This window comes from Pelophylax lessonae (genome assembly GCF_965119305.1).
Source record: "Pelophylax lessonae genome assembly, chromosome: 4".
In the NCBI taxonomy this organism is placed as follows: Eukaryota; Metazoa; Chordata; class Amphibia; order Anura; family Ranidae; genus Pelophylax; species Pelophylax lessonae.
Genome location: NC_138771.1, coordinates 474,712,396 through 474,725,824, shown reverse-complemented (window position 1 = coordinate 474,725,824; position 13,429 = coordinate 474,712,396). Strand labels below are relative to the sequence as shown.

Here is a 13,429-nt window from a genome sequence, read left to right as displayed (position 1 = left end):
GAGGAAGTAGAGAGAGGTAAGAGAAGAGGAAGGAGAGAGAGGAGAAAGACTAGACAAAGAAGGGGGGAGGAGAGAGAGGGGTTGACTCCAGGGGGCAACTGTGAATGTGTCTAGGAGGGGGGAGACGGGGTAGAACACTACCAGGGGTAGATATAGTCCTGCTATCCTACCCAAGGAAAAGGGAGGGGAAGTGGGCTGGTGATAGGTCTGGAAGGTCAGCCATTTCCTAAGGGAAGCGATGTGTGGGGGTGCGAGAGAAACCAGGTAAATCAATTGATGACACACTGGAGGAACTGAGGAAGGAGGTTATGCAGGAGTGATAAAGGAAATCCAAATTGACAACAGTAGTATGTAAAGTAAGGCAGCAGAACAAGTCTCGAACTCCCATTTGGACTAAATCAAACTGGTAAACAAGTATAACATGTAATTCAGCCTATCATTCCCCATGACACTCAACTTAAGCTGTCCTGTTGGACTCCCACGCTTGGATCAAGTGACAAACCCCCCCAAAAAAAAAAATTACATGCAATAACCAACATATATAGGACCATGCTCAAGTAGAAAATGAGGCAAATTCAGACCCGTCCGCCCCCCCCCCCATTGCAGGCATGCCGTCTCTCAGTGGGGGAGGACTGAACAGCTTCAACCAAACACTACGATAGTAGGCCTGGAATCCGTCCATAAGAGCAGGCTTAATAAGAAACACAGGTATGTAGTAACTACATGGGAATTGATGTGATTGTTGCCAATGTCAGTGTCAGGGTCAATCCAAAGCAGCCATGGGGTGGAAAGGCTTATACCTGCAAAACAAAATTACTACATATCCGAATGTCTATCCTGCAGAGAATCCATGAATGGGCCGGTTAGTTTCAAGGGACCCGGATCAAGAATGTTCTAGGGAACCCCTTCACGTCACAGTGCCAATGCCTGGCAAAAGTAGTTTTTCGCCATGTGAAGCAGAGATCCCAAATCCCACGATATGTCAGTAAAGTTGCATCATATGCAATAAATGCGGACTACCTAAAGGCATTCTGGTGTAAACCGTAGCAGAAGCTGGAGACAAACAGTATAACCATTGGCTCAGATCAGTAGCTATTTGTTTAGGCAAAGTCTGTCACGAGGGAGGAAAAAACTAAAGCCGTATGGTCGCTAAGGAGGGAGACAGGACTACTACTTGGCTTTAAGTATGCAGTGGATATTCTTCATCTTCAATAATGTGCTGGTAAGGAGTTGGGAGACCCGCGGTCTCGGTCTCTGCGTGATTGTCGTGGAGTGGATTGAGGTGTCTGCGGCTAGAATGAGTTCTCTGGGCCTTGGGAGATAGGTTATGAGAAGTGGGTTTCCAGGGTTCCGCAGGGAAGTAGAAGGCATACCATTCAGGGAGATCCATAAGCGGGATATCGAGTTGCTCACAGAACGCAAGTCTGCAGGTGTCCTTAAGAGCATGGTGCAACCCCCTAGAGGTGGCAGAGAGGCAGAATGGGAATTTTCATCTATAAGTTATTCCTTGGTGCCTCAGAACATCCAAGAGAGGGCTTAGCACCTGTCTGCTTTACAAGGTTATTTGTGACAAATCTTGCAACAACTTAATATCAGTATTGTATAAAGTAATATGGCCCCTCTCTCTGGCCTTGCGTAGTCATTCCTCTTTCAGAGGGAAATTCACCAAGCAGCAAATAGTGTCTCTAGGGGGTTCAGCGTCCCTTGGTCTGGGTCAAAGTGCGCTGTGAGCTCTCGCCATCTCGATGGGGGAGTCTTGCGAGCACCCCAATAGGTCATTAAATATAGAGCATAACGTCGGTTGTAAGGCATCTATTTCAACCGATTCAGGGATCCCCCTTACTCGGATGTCAAGGTCTTCAATGTGTCTATGCAACTGGGGAAGTTGTGCATCGTATGTGCGTTGTATTTGTGAGATGGCCTCTGAGTGCAGGTGTGCAGAGCGCTCCACCCCATCCAGCCTAGAGGCTACAGCCTGGATGTCGGCCTTAAGGTCTGTTATGACCGCTGTCAATGTGGTCTTAATGTCTGCAGCCACAGTCTGGAGATCAATCAAGCTATGGGGGTGAGCCCGAGGAGTAGTGTGGAAGAGCGCTGGCTCACCATGGTTTGTGCTCCTGTTGGACTCTCCTCTCGGTGAGCATGGTGTTGAGGCCTGTGATGCCTCCTGGTTGCCTGGTGTCGGAGACCGGAACAGCTCAGGGAGATTGTGGCTCAAGTGAGTACCCAGATGTTTCGCACTTCGTCCGAGCTTCCCCATCTCTTGATCGTGGTTTTAACTCCTGTAAAGGCTAATTTAGTTCCTCTCTGTGTCGGAGCTCTCTTCTCAAGCCGCCATCCGTCTCCCCGGTGAAGCCACGCTCCTGAATTATTACTTTTATTTAAAGGAGAACTTCAGACAAACAATCAAAAAGACATATGTAAAAAATATGTTACTTGCCAAAAGATTTCCTGTTCTGGTCAGCTAGTTTTGTAATCCAGGCATCAAGGGAGGACTGGGCCAGGGGTCAGGGGGGCAATAGCCCCCTGGGCCGCCCTGATGCCCCGTAAAAAGACTGTGCCGCTTCTGCCACAGACATGCCTAAAGGATTCCTGGCGAAGAGAAGTAAAAAGTCCCTGACGCTGACCTACTGAGTGCGGGTTGAGGACAAGGACAAAGCGCAGCCCCCCCCCCCCCTCAGCATGGATGCTGTAAACTGTGTCTGAGCAGAGGCCGGTTTCATGCCCCACTGGAGACTCTTCTGCCACGGCCAGCCCCAACCTAGCTGTCCCAGGTACCCTCAACCTCCCCCTGCTGGCCAGGTCTGGAACCCGTATTAAGTTGGTAAGTAGACAGTATCTAGAGCAGGGCTTCAGTTCGGAATGGGGGTCAGGAGGAGGATTGGGAGAGTGTGGGGAGGGGGGGTGAGGGAAAGTGGGAGGGGAGTGGAGTCGCTGCACCATGGGCCTTCGGTTTTTACTTGCCCCCTGGGCTGAAAGTTGCCAGTCTGCCCCTGCCAGGCACTCCTGCCAGAGAGTGCAGCCATGTCCTAAAATGTAACAGTCAAGAACACACCCCCAGCTGCTGATTGGACAATGAGAAAGCATAAAAAACAGTGATAAGCTTATCTTTCTGCTTTCTTCTTCTGTCAGCAGATGTGCTTTGCATGCTCCTGAAGCTGACCCTTGTTACAGTCCAATGTTCAGGTTTCCTAAAATAAATGAACTAAAGATTTTTTTTTATTTGCAATAAACCTTTTATCCAACCCCTAAATTATTGCATGTGTTACTTTCAAATGCTACTAAAAGGAAAAGTGGTGAAAAAAGCATTAGTAGGCGTAAAGTATTTAAAACCTAACAGCGATTTTTTTACTTCTTCCTTTTAATATGTGATTATTTTTTCTTATGTCTTCCATCATTAAAAATGTAATTGAAAGTGTTCTATTATATCTGCTCAATAAGTGCCAAAAAATTAATTTTGCCAGAAATCCAATGGGCCGATAATATTTTTGGTTGAAAATGTAATCTTTATTTGCATAAAAGATATACAAAAAACAATACTTTTGTCGGGTACATTCTCCCCTGTACTGCGACGCAGCGCATAAATACACTACATTACAATACATTTCCGGTCATACTAATAAATACATTCAATCACATACATTCATTCTGCGGTATGATGCCTGATGTGGTGTGCGGAGTAAGGATACCCCGTGCCATCACATCATGCATGACGCCGCAATACCCCTGAAGCATGAAACTAAAAACAATGTCTATACGTTGCATTACTCATAACTGTATCAATACTATAACATTTTCAAAAAGCAACAGGTGTGATGGGGGGTGGGAGAGAGGGGTAAGGGGAGGGGAATGAAATCACAGGCCCGAAGCTTTATTGAATGGACAAAGACACACAAGGGAGAGTGGGGGAAGGGGAAATCTTCAGACCTCCTCTTCCTCCATGAGATCCATCAGGTTATAGTCTCTGAGCAGACTGTGAACCAGTCTGCGACAGTCCTCAATGGACATCCTCTCCCGCTGGTGGATAAGGCGCTTTCTGGTGCACCATAAAGCGTCCTTAAAGCAACACAACACCCGCCAGGCGTTGTCAATGTCCTCCTGGGAAAAAGTTCCATGAAAAAGTCCATTCAGCACAGCAAAATGTGTGATGGCAGTCTGTGGAACCAAGTCTCTCAGTTCAGGTTCCAAGGCCCTCAACAGGCTCTGTGCAAATGAGCACTCCCAGAAAACGTGAAATGACGTTTCCTAATGGATGATACAAAAGGGGCAGTGCCTGTATCTGCACAAGTTTCTGGCATGCATAAATGTCCTGAGTGGCAAACCCCCCTGGACAGCCATCCACGCCAGATCTTTATGCCTGTTGGTGAGTCCCTTTGAAGAAACATTCCTCCAGACCACTTTGCAAGTGGCTGAAGGGAGGCCTGGAACAGTCTCAGCAATGTCCGATGCTCTGATCAACTTGTAGATAGTTTTTGGCTTCCACAAGTCGGGCTTAACTCCATGCAGCCCCAGCTCCTTGATGAACTTGAAAGTGTCCAAGTAGTACCAAGGAGTGTCCCAGTTGTAGGGGATGGAGCTGTCCCATTTGTCCCATCCAAGGGACCTCCGGAGAGGCAGGAGGAAGAAACGGGACATGGAGTTGCCTCCAGAGTCCGAAGTTCTGTCAATCAAAGTTCTGCGGATGCAGTTGCAGGCAAAGAACACCCCCAGTAACGTTGCGATGTCGGGCACGCCCTTACCGCCCTTGAGGGGTTCCTTGAACATGACTGCTCACTTCACTCTGTCCATCTTGGAGCCCCAGATGAAGTGGAACACCGCCCTGGTGATGGCCTTGCAGGTGTTGACCTGGGGGGGCCAGGCCTGGGCGAGGTACTGCAACACAGGGAGGATCTCGCTGCGGAGTACCAGTGTTTTCCCTTCGATGGTGAGTTCTCTGAGGCTCTATAGTCCAAACTTTTGTCTCATCTTGGACAGTCTCTCCTCCCAAGACTTCAGGGCTGCGCCCTCAGCTCCAAACCAAACTCCAAGAATTTTGATGAAGTCCGCCTTGATGCCGAAAGGGATGGATGCAGAAGAAGGCAGGAACCACTTTCCGAAGAGCATGATCTCTGACTTCCCGCAGTTGACTTTTGCCCCTGAAGCTTTGCCGAAGTCCTCACAGGTCTGGACGAGCGAGTCGATGGAGCGCTGGTCAGCACAGAACACCGTTACGTTGTCCATATAGAGTGAGCACTTGACAACCCTTCTGTCCGGTCCCGGTGCGGTGATCCCTCTGATCTCTGGGTTCTGTCGGATGCATTCGGCAAAGAGCTCTATACAGCAAACAAAAAGCAGAGGTGAGAGAGGGCAGCCTTGTCTGACCCCAGAGAGAACAGGGAAAGAGTCAGTTTTCCAGCCATTCACCAACACCGTACTACAAATGTCATTATACATCACATTCACATACGAACAAAACATGTCCCCAAGACCAAACCTGCGCAGAGTTCTGCACATAAACTCGTGGGAGACACGGTCAAAGGCCTTTTCCTGGTCAAGACTGACCAGGGCCGCATGCACACGGCGGCCTCGAATGTACTGGACCGTGTCCCGGACAAGCGCAAGGCTGTCCGCAATCCTGCGACCAGGAATGCCGCAAGTCTGATCCGGGTGGATGATCTGTCCGATGACAGATTTCAGCCTGTTGGCCAGAACCTTGGCGAGGATTTTGTAGTCCACGTTCAAGAGCGAGATGGGACGCCAATTTTTCAGATCCCCTCTCTCCCCCTTACGCTTATACAAAATCGTGATCATCCCCTCCCTCAGCGACGGAGGCATTGTGCCCTCCACCACCATCTCCTCGTACAGCTCGAGCAGGTCCGGGCCAACGAGATCCCACAGCGCTACATAGAGCTCCGCTGGGAGACCGTCGCAGCCCGGGGTCCTGCCTTGCCTAAAGGATCTGACGGCAGAGTGCAGCTCCTCCAGCGCCAAGGGGGCGTTGATTGCCGACATACCTGCAGGATCAATTTGGTTAGTGATACCTGACAAGAACCTGTCGGCCTCAGCCGTATCTGTTTCTTTCGGGGAGTAGAGGTTGGTGTAGTAGTCGCTGACCACTTGCATCACGGCCTCCTTCCCCTTCTGGAGTGTTCCGGTCTCGTCCCGCAGCTCAGACAAGGGAGTGTGTCCTGAGTGGAGTTTCCTGAAAAAGAAAGAGTTACATTTCTCACCTTTCTCAAGATTCTCCACCTTGGAACGGAAGACGAGGTGCCTGGATTCTTCCTCGAAGTGTCCTTTCAGGCTCTTCTTGGTGTCCTCCAGGTCCTGCCTAACGTCCCAGCCGCAGTGGTGAAGGTCGCTCCATTGATCCTCACTGAGCAAGCCGATGATAGGTCCGTCTCTGCTCACTGTGCAGAGATGGCCCTGTTAAAGTCCCGCTGTCCTCTATGGGAAGATCGGATGAAAACGTACAGCATGTCCGTTTTCATCCGATCCGACCCGCTAGACGGATGACGAACATATTGCCATACTAAAGCTCATTATCGCAAGTTTAACACCTGTACTAACTGTTTAGGAGCATGTGTTAACCATTTGCCGACCAGCCGCCGTAGTTTTACAGCGGCAGGTCGGCTCTGCCCTGCGAAACTACGTAAATGTATGTTGCTTCGTTGGAACGCTGACCATTCTTTCAGAAGCGCATTTGTGAGGTCCGGCACTGATGCTAGAGAGGGAGCCTGGCTCGCAGTCTGCGCTCTAATTTATCCCAAAGGTGTTGTATAATATTGAGGTCAGGACTGTGCAAGCCAGTCAAGTTCCTCCACCCCAAACTCGCTCATCCATGTCTTTATAGACCTGCTTTGTGCACTGGTCCAAATCTTTTAGTGGAAGGGGGATTATGGTGTGGGGTTGTTTTTTAGGGGTTGGGCTTGGTCTTAGTTTAAGTGAAGGGAACTCTTAAGGCATTAGCATACCAAGACATTATGGACAATTTCATGCTCCCAAATTTGTGGGAACAGTTTGCGGATGGCCTTTCCTGTTCCAACATGACTGCGCACCAGTGCACAAAGCAAGGTCCATAAAGACATGGATGAGTGAGTTTGGGGTGGAGGAACTTGACTGACCTGCAGAGTTCTGATCTCAGCCCAATAGAACACCTTTGGGAAGAATTAGAGCAGAGACTATGAGCCAGGCTTTCTCGTCCAACATTAGTGCCTGACCTCATAAATGCGTTTCTGGAAGAATGGTCAAACATTCCCCTGGACAAACTCCAAAACCTTGTGTACAGCCTTACTAGAAGAGTTGAAGCTGTTATAGCTCAAAGGGTGGGCCAACTCAGTGTTGAACCCTACATACTAAGATTGGGATGCCATTAAGTTCATGTGCATATAAAGGCAAGCACCCAATACTTTTAGTAATATAGTGTATGTGTGTATGTGCCTTTGCATACAAAACAGGAAGTAGGGTAATTCTGCAATCAAAGAAATAAGAACACATTCAGATGAACATTATCAAACGCTCCCTAACCTTCTGTTCTGTATGATATGTAGGGCTTGTATGCCCAGGCAAACTGCTAGGTTCCATTGTGTGGGGGATTGTGAATTACTATAATAAGGATAGCATCTGTTGTAACAAATGACTTATTTAAACGAATGCAATCACACGTATTGGTAGTTACATTTATAGATTCCTTTAAATGCCAAATAAAACACGTATAGCCAAGATGTGATGCAGTTAAGAAAAAATAATGAAAGGTATGAACTATTATTAGGCATTGATCATTAGAATAGGAGGATTACAGGTGTCCAGAACTCAAAAACAGTGCCAAACAAATGTAGCACTGCCCCCTTGAGGACTGCTGGATATTACACTTTCGGGAGTGGGATATTCCAAAATAACTATGCACAAAATTTGGAGGACATCTTTAGATACAGCCAGGCTGTTGATCCACCTGGCCGCTTAGGTGGATTTAGGGTTAAGTCTCTTTCCAGATGACTTGATGAACTACTGTTATCTTCAGGACACTCTCCTAGTATCCTCTCTCTTGACCACTGACACCCGTCCACTGACTATCCTACTCCGGGGTGGCCCCCCTCAGGTCAGGCCCCTTGACACGATCCCCTGTATTCACGATACTGTTTTTCCAGGGTCTCCAGTGTCTCCCCCTCAGTCAGCTTTCCTGGACCTCTGGGTTCAGCTCCGTTCCTCTGGCCCTCAGGACGACCTCCTGATGCCACGTGCCACTGCTACAGAGGGGGAGGCAGCCGCCACCCTCCCTCCAGGACTCTGCTCACCAGCCAAAGACCCCGCAGCACATGTGCTCTTGGCTTTTATACAGTATCCCAGAATGCACTGAGACAGCCTGTCCCTGCCAATCACCAGGACTGTATCAAAGCCTATGTATCCATTGGTCAGGTTTCCTCCCACTGTCCAACATGCCTCCCTATTGGACCAGTGTGAAACACTCTCTAGACTCAATGAATCACATGCTGAGCACACTGAGCAGACCCTACTAACAGATTCTGCTCTCTGCTAGACAGAAAGCAATATACAGTAGATTTGCCTGCTGCTCCTCTGATAGGCAGACAGAGCCAAAAACTATACTCTCTATCTAGCACCTACCTAGGAGGGTGCTACACAAAATTACAAAAAAGTATAAAAATTCTAATGAGAACCTATAGCAGCCTTGCTTGTTAACTCCAGTACTACTTAAGAAATTGGTAGCCCGGCTGTTACTAAAATTACTGTGTAGCACCCTCCTAGGTAGCTGCTAGATAGGTAGTGTATTTTACTTTGCCTGCTTATCAGGAGAGTGACAGGTAAAACTTGATTACTTATCAGGGAGCAGGATTCGTAGTTAGGCCTGTTGCATGTGTCCAGGGTGTGATTCATCTGGGCTGAGGGAGTGTCCCCACTGCGTCCAATAGGGGAGCTTGTTGGACAGTAGAGGGAACCCAGCCAGTGACACACAGGCTTTTGTGGCTGTCCCAGTGGGTTGGCACAAACAGTGGTGCATCCTGGGAAAGACTATAAAAGTCAATTGCACGTGTGACGGGGTCTTTGGGCGGGAAGCCAAGTCCCAGAAGGAGGGTGATCGCTGTCTCCTCTTCTGCAGCTGTGAAGGTGGTCATAGGAAGTCAGTCTAGTGAACCAAAAAGTGTGGCTGAACCCAGAAGTCCAGTAGAAGCTGACTGTGGAGGTGAAGGCAGAGCAACTCTGGAAAATCAGTGTCCGTGACTACAAAGAAGCTTGCCAAGGGGTCTGCCCAGGAAGGGGACTACTCCAGTGGCTAGAGTCAGCGGACGGGTGTCAGCACACAGGCAGTGAGAGTAAAAGGGGTGCCAAGTTATTGACCCTGAAGAGAGTATTCAAGCGGGAACAGTAATCTTATCTTCACTTCCGTGGCAGGGTGAAGCAGCGGCCTTGCCGCATTCTACAGTCAGTTGTCCTCAGAATTGTGCATAGTTACTAGTTGGAGTATCCCACTCATCCCTTCTCCTATCCAAGTTCTAAATAAAATACAATAAAACCAACATCCCCTGGATTGATTATTGACTGAGCCAAGAACTTTCAATGCCGTTTATCTGCTGTAAGTTGCTACGGGTAACCCAGAGGAATCCAGAAAGTGTAATTCTCAGCAGTCCTCTAGGGGGCAGTGCTACAACTGTAAATAAGCAGCTTTTTTTACAATACTTACCTCCTCTCCTGCAAAGTCCCCTATAGACTTGCCCTCTTCATGGTGCAGCGCCAGTCTTCTTATGGGTTGAATGATGCCTGATGTCATCTAACCCACTTCCTGTAAGTGCAGAGCATCATGGACCTGTCCCCACCACCACCGCCAAAGCTGTGAATACTAAGGACAAACCAGCACCAGAGAAGCTGTTAAGAATACCAGGACACTGCATGACACGGGACTGGTGTAAAGAATAATTCACATCAAATGAAAGAAACAAAGTACCATGCCTATTGCTTACATCACACGTTCTCAAGGCTCTTGAGTGCTTCTCTTATACCCAGAGGAAGCCTATTATACATGAGAAGCAGCCTCAAAAACGTTTTAAATTAAAGTTGGTATCAAAAGGTTTCCAGACTAGTTTTATAACACACCAACAGATAGAAACACAAGGCTGTACTAACAGTCATAGGGAGCACTGACCTTCATAAGTCAGTGTGCCAAAAGACATCCTGTGTACATCGGTAGCTTTGCAACTGGTGCTATTCTGACTATGTGCAATACCTGTTCTGTTCTTGCTACACGTTTGCCCCTGGCGTATATGTAGCTCAACATACAGTTTAAACCCTGAATCATTAAATAACCAGACTGTCTGTAACTTCAGGTCTTTATTACAAAGAACAGATGGTGGTAATATAAGAATAGAATGTACACGTGCGCGCAGTGAAATTAGAAATAAGCAGATAAATGAACATATAAGTACATGAACATAAACAAATGTCTACTGGATATACAGTTAACAGTCTTTAAGCATACCAGTGATGCTGCCTCAGAAGGACAAGGATTTCCTTGGGAACATGTGGTGCAGGCTTAGCTGACTCCCATGCTGTGTGTTCTAATGGAGAATGTAAGAAGAACTTGTAGTAGGAGGTGGAGCTAGTTACCAGTGATATAACAGGAAATGTGTAATACCATAGAATACTGTCCATCAGTAGTCTTTGTTAGAGTGACATCTTGTGGACAATGTTGGTATTGCAAGTCCAAAGGATATTATTTTTTCCTTATAGGCTGAAGGCATGACACTCCCCGCCTGGTATCGTCAGATGCCACTATTTATTCCTCAGATGGCAACAACAATTTTAATTCAGAAATTGCTCTCAGGAACAATTTTGTCTCCTTATTTCTTCTGACCTTTCCATCCTCACTTGGAAAGGTGTTGGTGATGAGCCAAAGGCCATTCATTCCTTTGGGACACGAACAAGATCTCCTCCTTTCTGGTTGGGTTTGTTGTCTTGCCATTTAGTATGTGGCTGAAAGGTAGAGAGATATTGCTTCCTCTACCTGTCCCAGAAGGTATTTGCCAGACTTGTCTCCACTGGCGAAAGTATAAGTCTTTAGTGGTGAAATTCCAGTGGGGAGCACTGATCACTGTGTAAGGATACAGTCGATCTCCTTAGTGTAGGCTTCATGCTGTACAGTGTGGATGATAAGATCCTTGGACTGCTGAAGCTCTAATGCTTAACTGATCCTTTGACAAGGATGCCATCCCTTGTGGTCACAGCTGTTTGAGTCACCCTTGAAAGAGTGAGCTATATGGATAAGACAAGAAATAGCTTGAACAAGTGCCTTCCATTTTGAGAATCTGGTAAATGTGTTAGATTTAAGCTGGCAGCCTGAAGTTTCAGTCTGAAATGTTGAGATCTCAGAACGGATGTCAGTATCTGAGTCTGGATCTACTAGTTCAATAGTGTCACTCTTAGGAACAGTCTGCTCTGCATTGTACAAGAATGCAGGTCCTGTAAACCATTTTGTATCTTTAAGGTTACATGCAGCAATAGCTCTTGTAGCATGATCTGCACGATTATAGTCAGTAGGTACGTAGCTCCATTGTGTTGGACGAGTGGATCTCCTAATCTTCAACACTTAAACTTATGTTAACTTAAACATAGAAACGTCAGGTCTCATTGTAGATGTAGCCTAGCACTACCTTGCTGTCGGTGTAGAGCTGGATATCCTTGAGGTCAATGTCCATCTCTGAGCTTATTAATTCTGCTAGTTCAAGGGCTAGTACTGCAGCACAAAGTTCTAACCTAAGTACAGTGTGCTCAGGGTGTGGAGCCAGCTTTGCCTTGCCCATAACGAATCCTACGTGGCATCGTGCTGTAGTGTCGACATTTCTTAAGTAGGCAATGGCAGCTATTGCCTTGATAGAAGCATCACAGAATATGCAAAGGTTTTGGCTCTGTGTCTTTGTAGAAGGTACGGGAGCATATGGGCATGAAACATGGAGATCAGATAAGACTGATAGAGAGTTCCTCCACTCTACCCAAGAGTTCCTCTTATCAAGGGGTAGTGGGGCATCCCAGTCGGATGTTTCACGAATCAAGTCTCTAAGTAGGGCTTTACCTTGAATTGTAACAGGTGCCACAAGTCCTAATGGATCATACAGGCTATTGATTGTGGACAAGACACCTCTGCGAGTGAAGGGCCTTTCTTCTCCGTTTATTTGGAAGGAATCAGATTTCCTCTCACTTCTTGTGTGCACTACTGGACAGGAAGTGATGGGAAATTTCTGATACTGGTCACTGAAAATTCAACATGGCACCTCATGGCAAAGAACTATCTGAGGATCTGAAAAAAATTATTATTTCTCTACATAAAGAAGGCATAGGCTATAGGAAGATTGCCAAGACCCTGAAACTGAGCTGCAGCACGATGGCCAAGACCATACAGCGGTTTAACAGGACAGGTTCCACTCAGAACAGAAGTTGAGTGCAGGTGCTTAGCATCATATCCAGAGCATGTCTTTGGGAAATAGATGTACGAGTGCTGCCAGCATTGCTGCGGAGCTTGAAGGGGTGGAGGGCCAGCCTGTCAGTGCTCAGACCATACGCCGCACACTGCATCAAATTTGTCTGCATGGCCGTCGTCCCAGAAAGAAGACTCTTCTTAAGATGATGCACAAGAAAGCCCGCAAACAGTTTTCTGAAGACAAGCAGACTAAGGACATGGATTACTGGAACCATGTCCTGTGGTCTGATGAGACCAAGATAAACTTATTTGGTTCAGATGGAGACAAGTGTATGTGGCGACAACCAGGTGAGCAGTACAAAGACAAGTGTGCCTTGCCTACAGTCAAGCATGGTGGTGGGAGTGTCATGGTCTGGGGCTGCATGAGTGCTGGGAAGCTACAGTCCATTGAGGGAATAATGAATGCCAACATGTACTGTAACATACTGAAGCACAGCATGATCCCCTCCCTTCAGAGACTGGGCCGCAGGGCAATATTTCAACATGATTCTGACCCCAAACACACCTCCAAGACGACCTTTGCCTTGCTAAAGAAGCTGAGGATAAAGCTGATGGACTGGCCAAGCATGTCTCCAGACCTAAACCCTATTGAGCATCTGTGAGGCATCTTCAAATGGAAGGTAGAGGAGCGCAAGGTCTCTAACATCCACCAGCTCCGTGATGTCGTCATGGAGGAGTGGAAGAGGATTCCACTGGCAACCTGTCAAGCTCTGGGGAACTCCACGCCCAAGAGGGTTAAGGCAGTGCAGGAAAAAAATGGTGGCCACACAAAATATTGACACTTTGGTGCCAATTTGGATGTTTCCACTTAGGGATGTACTCACTTTTGTTGCCAGCGGTTTAGAGATTAATGGCTGTGTGTTGAGTTATTTTGAGGGGACAGCAAATTTCCACTGTTATACAAGCTGTACACTTACTACTTTACATTGTAGCAAAGTGTAATTTCTTCAGTGTTGTCACATGAAAATA

The 13,429-nt window shown here is 47.3% G+C and overlaps 1 protein-coding gene and 1 pseudogene across 2 annotated transcripts in view; one reads left to right on the top strand and one right to left on the bottom strand.

Annotated features, from left to right (window-relative positions):
* Nucleotides 1-13,429, top strand: part of LOC309555269 (tetraspanin-11-like) — a gene marked incomplete at its 5' end in the record, with an annotated part of 83,373 nt that overhangs the window by 33,725 nt on the left and 36,219 nt on the right. The window lies entirely within an intron of this gene.
* On the bottom strand, nt 2,292-11,786 carry LOC309554630 (annotated as a pseudogene). The gene is made up of 5 exons: nt 11,637-11,786; nt 9,842-9,890; nt 6,021-6,386; nt 4,644-5,312; nt 2,292-2,374 (listed from the first exon to the last, which is right to left on the bottom strand). The product of its transcript is annotated as an uncharacterized misc_RNA (transcript).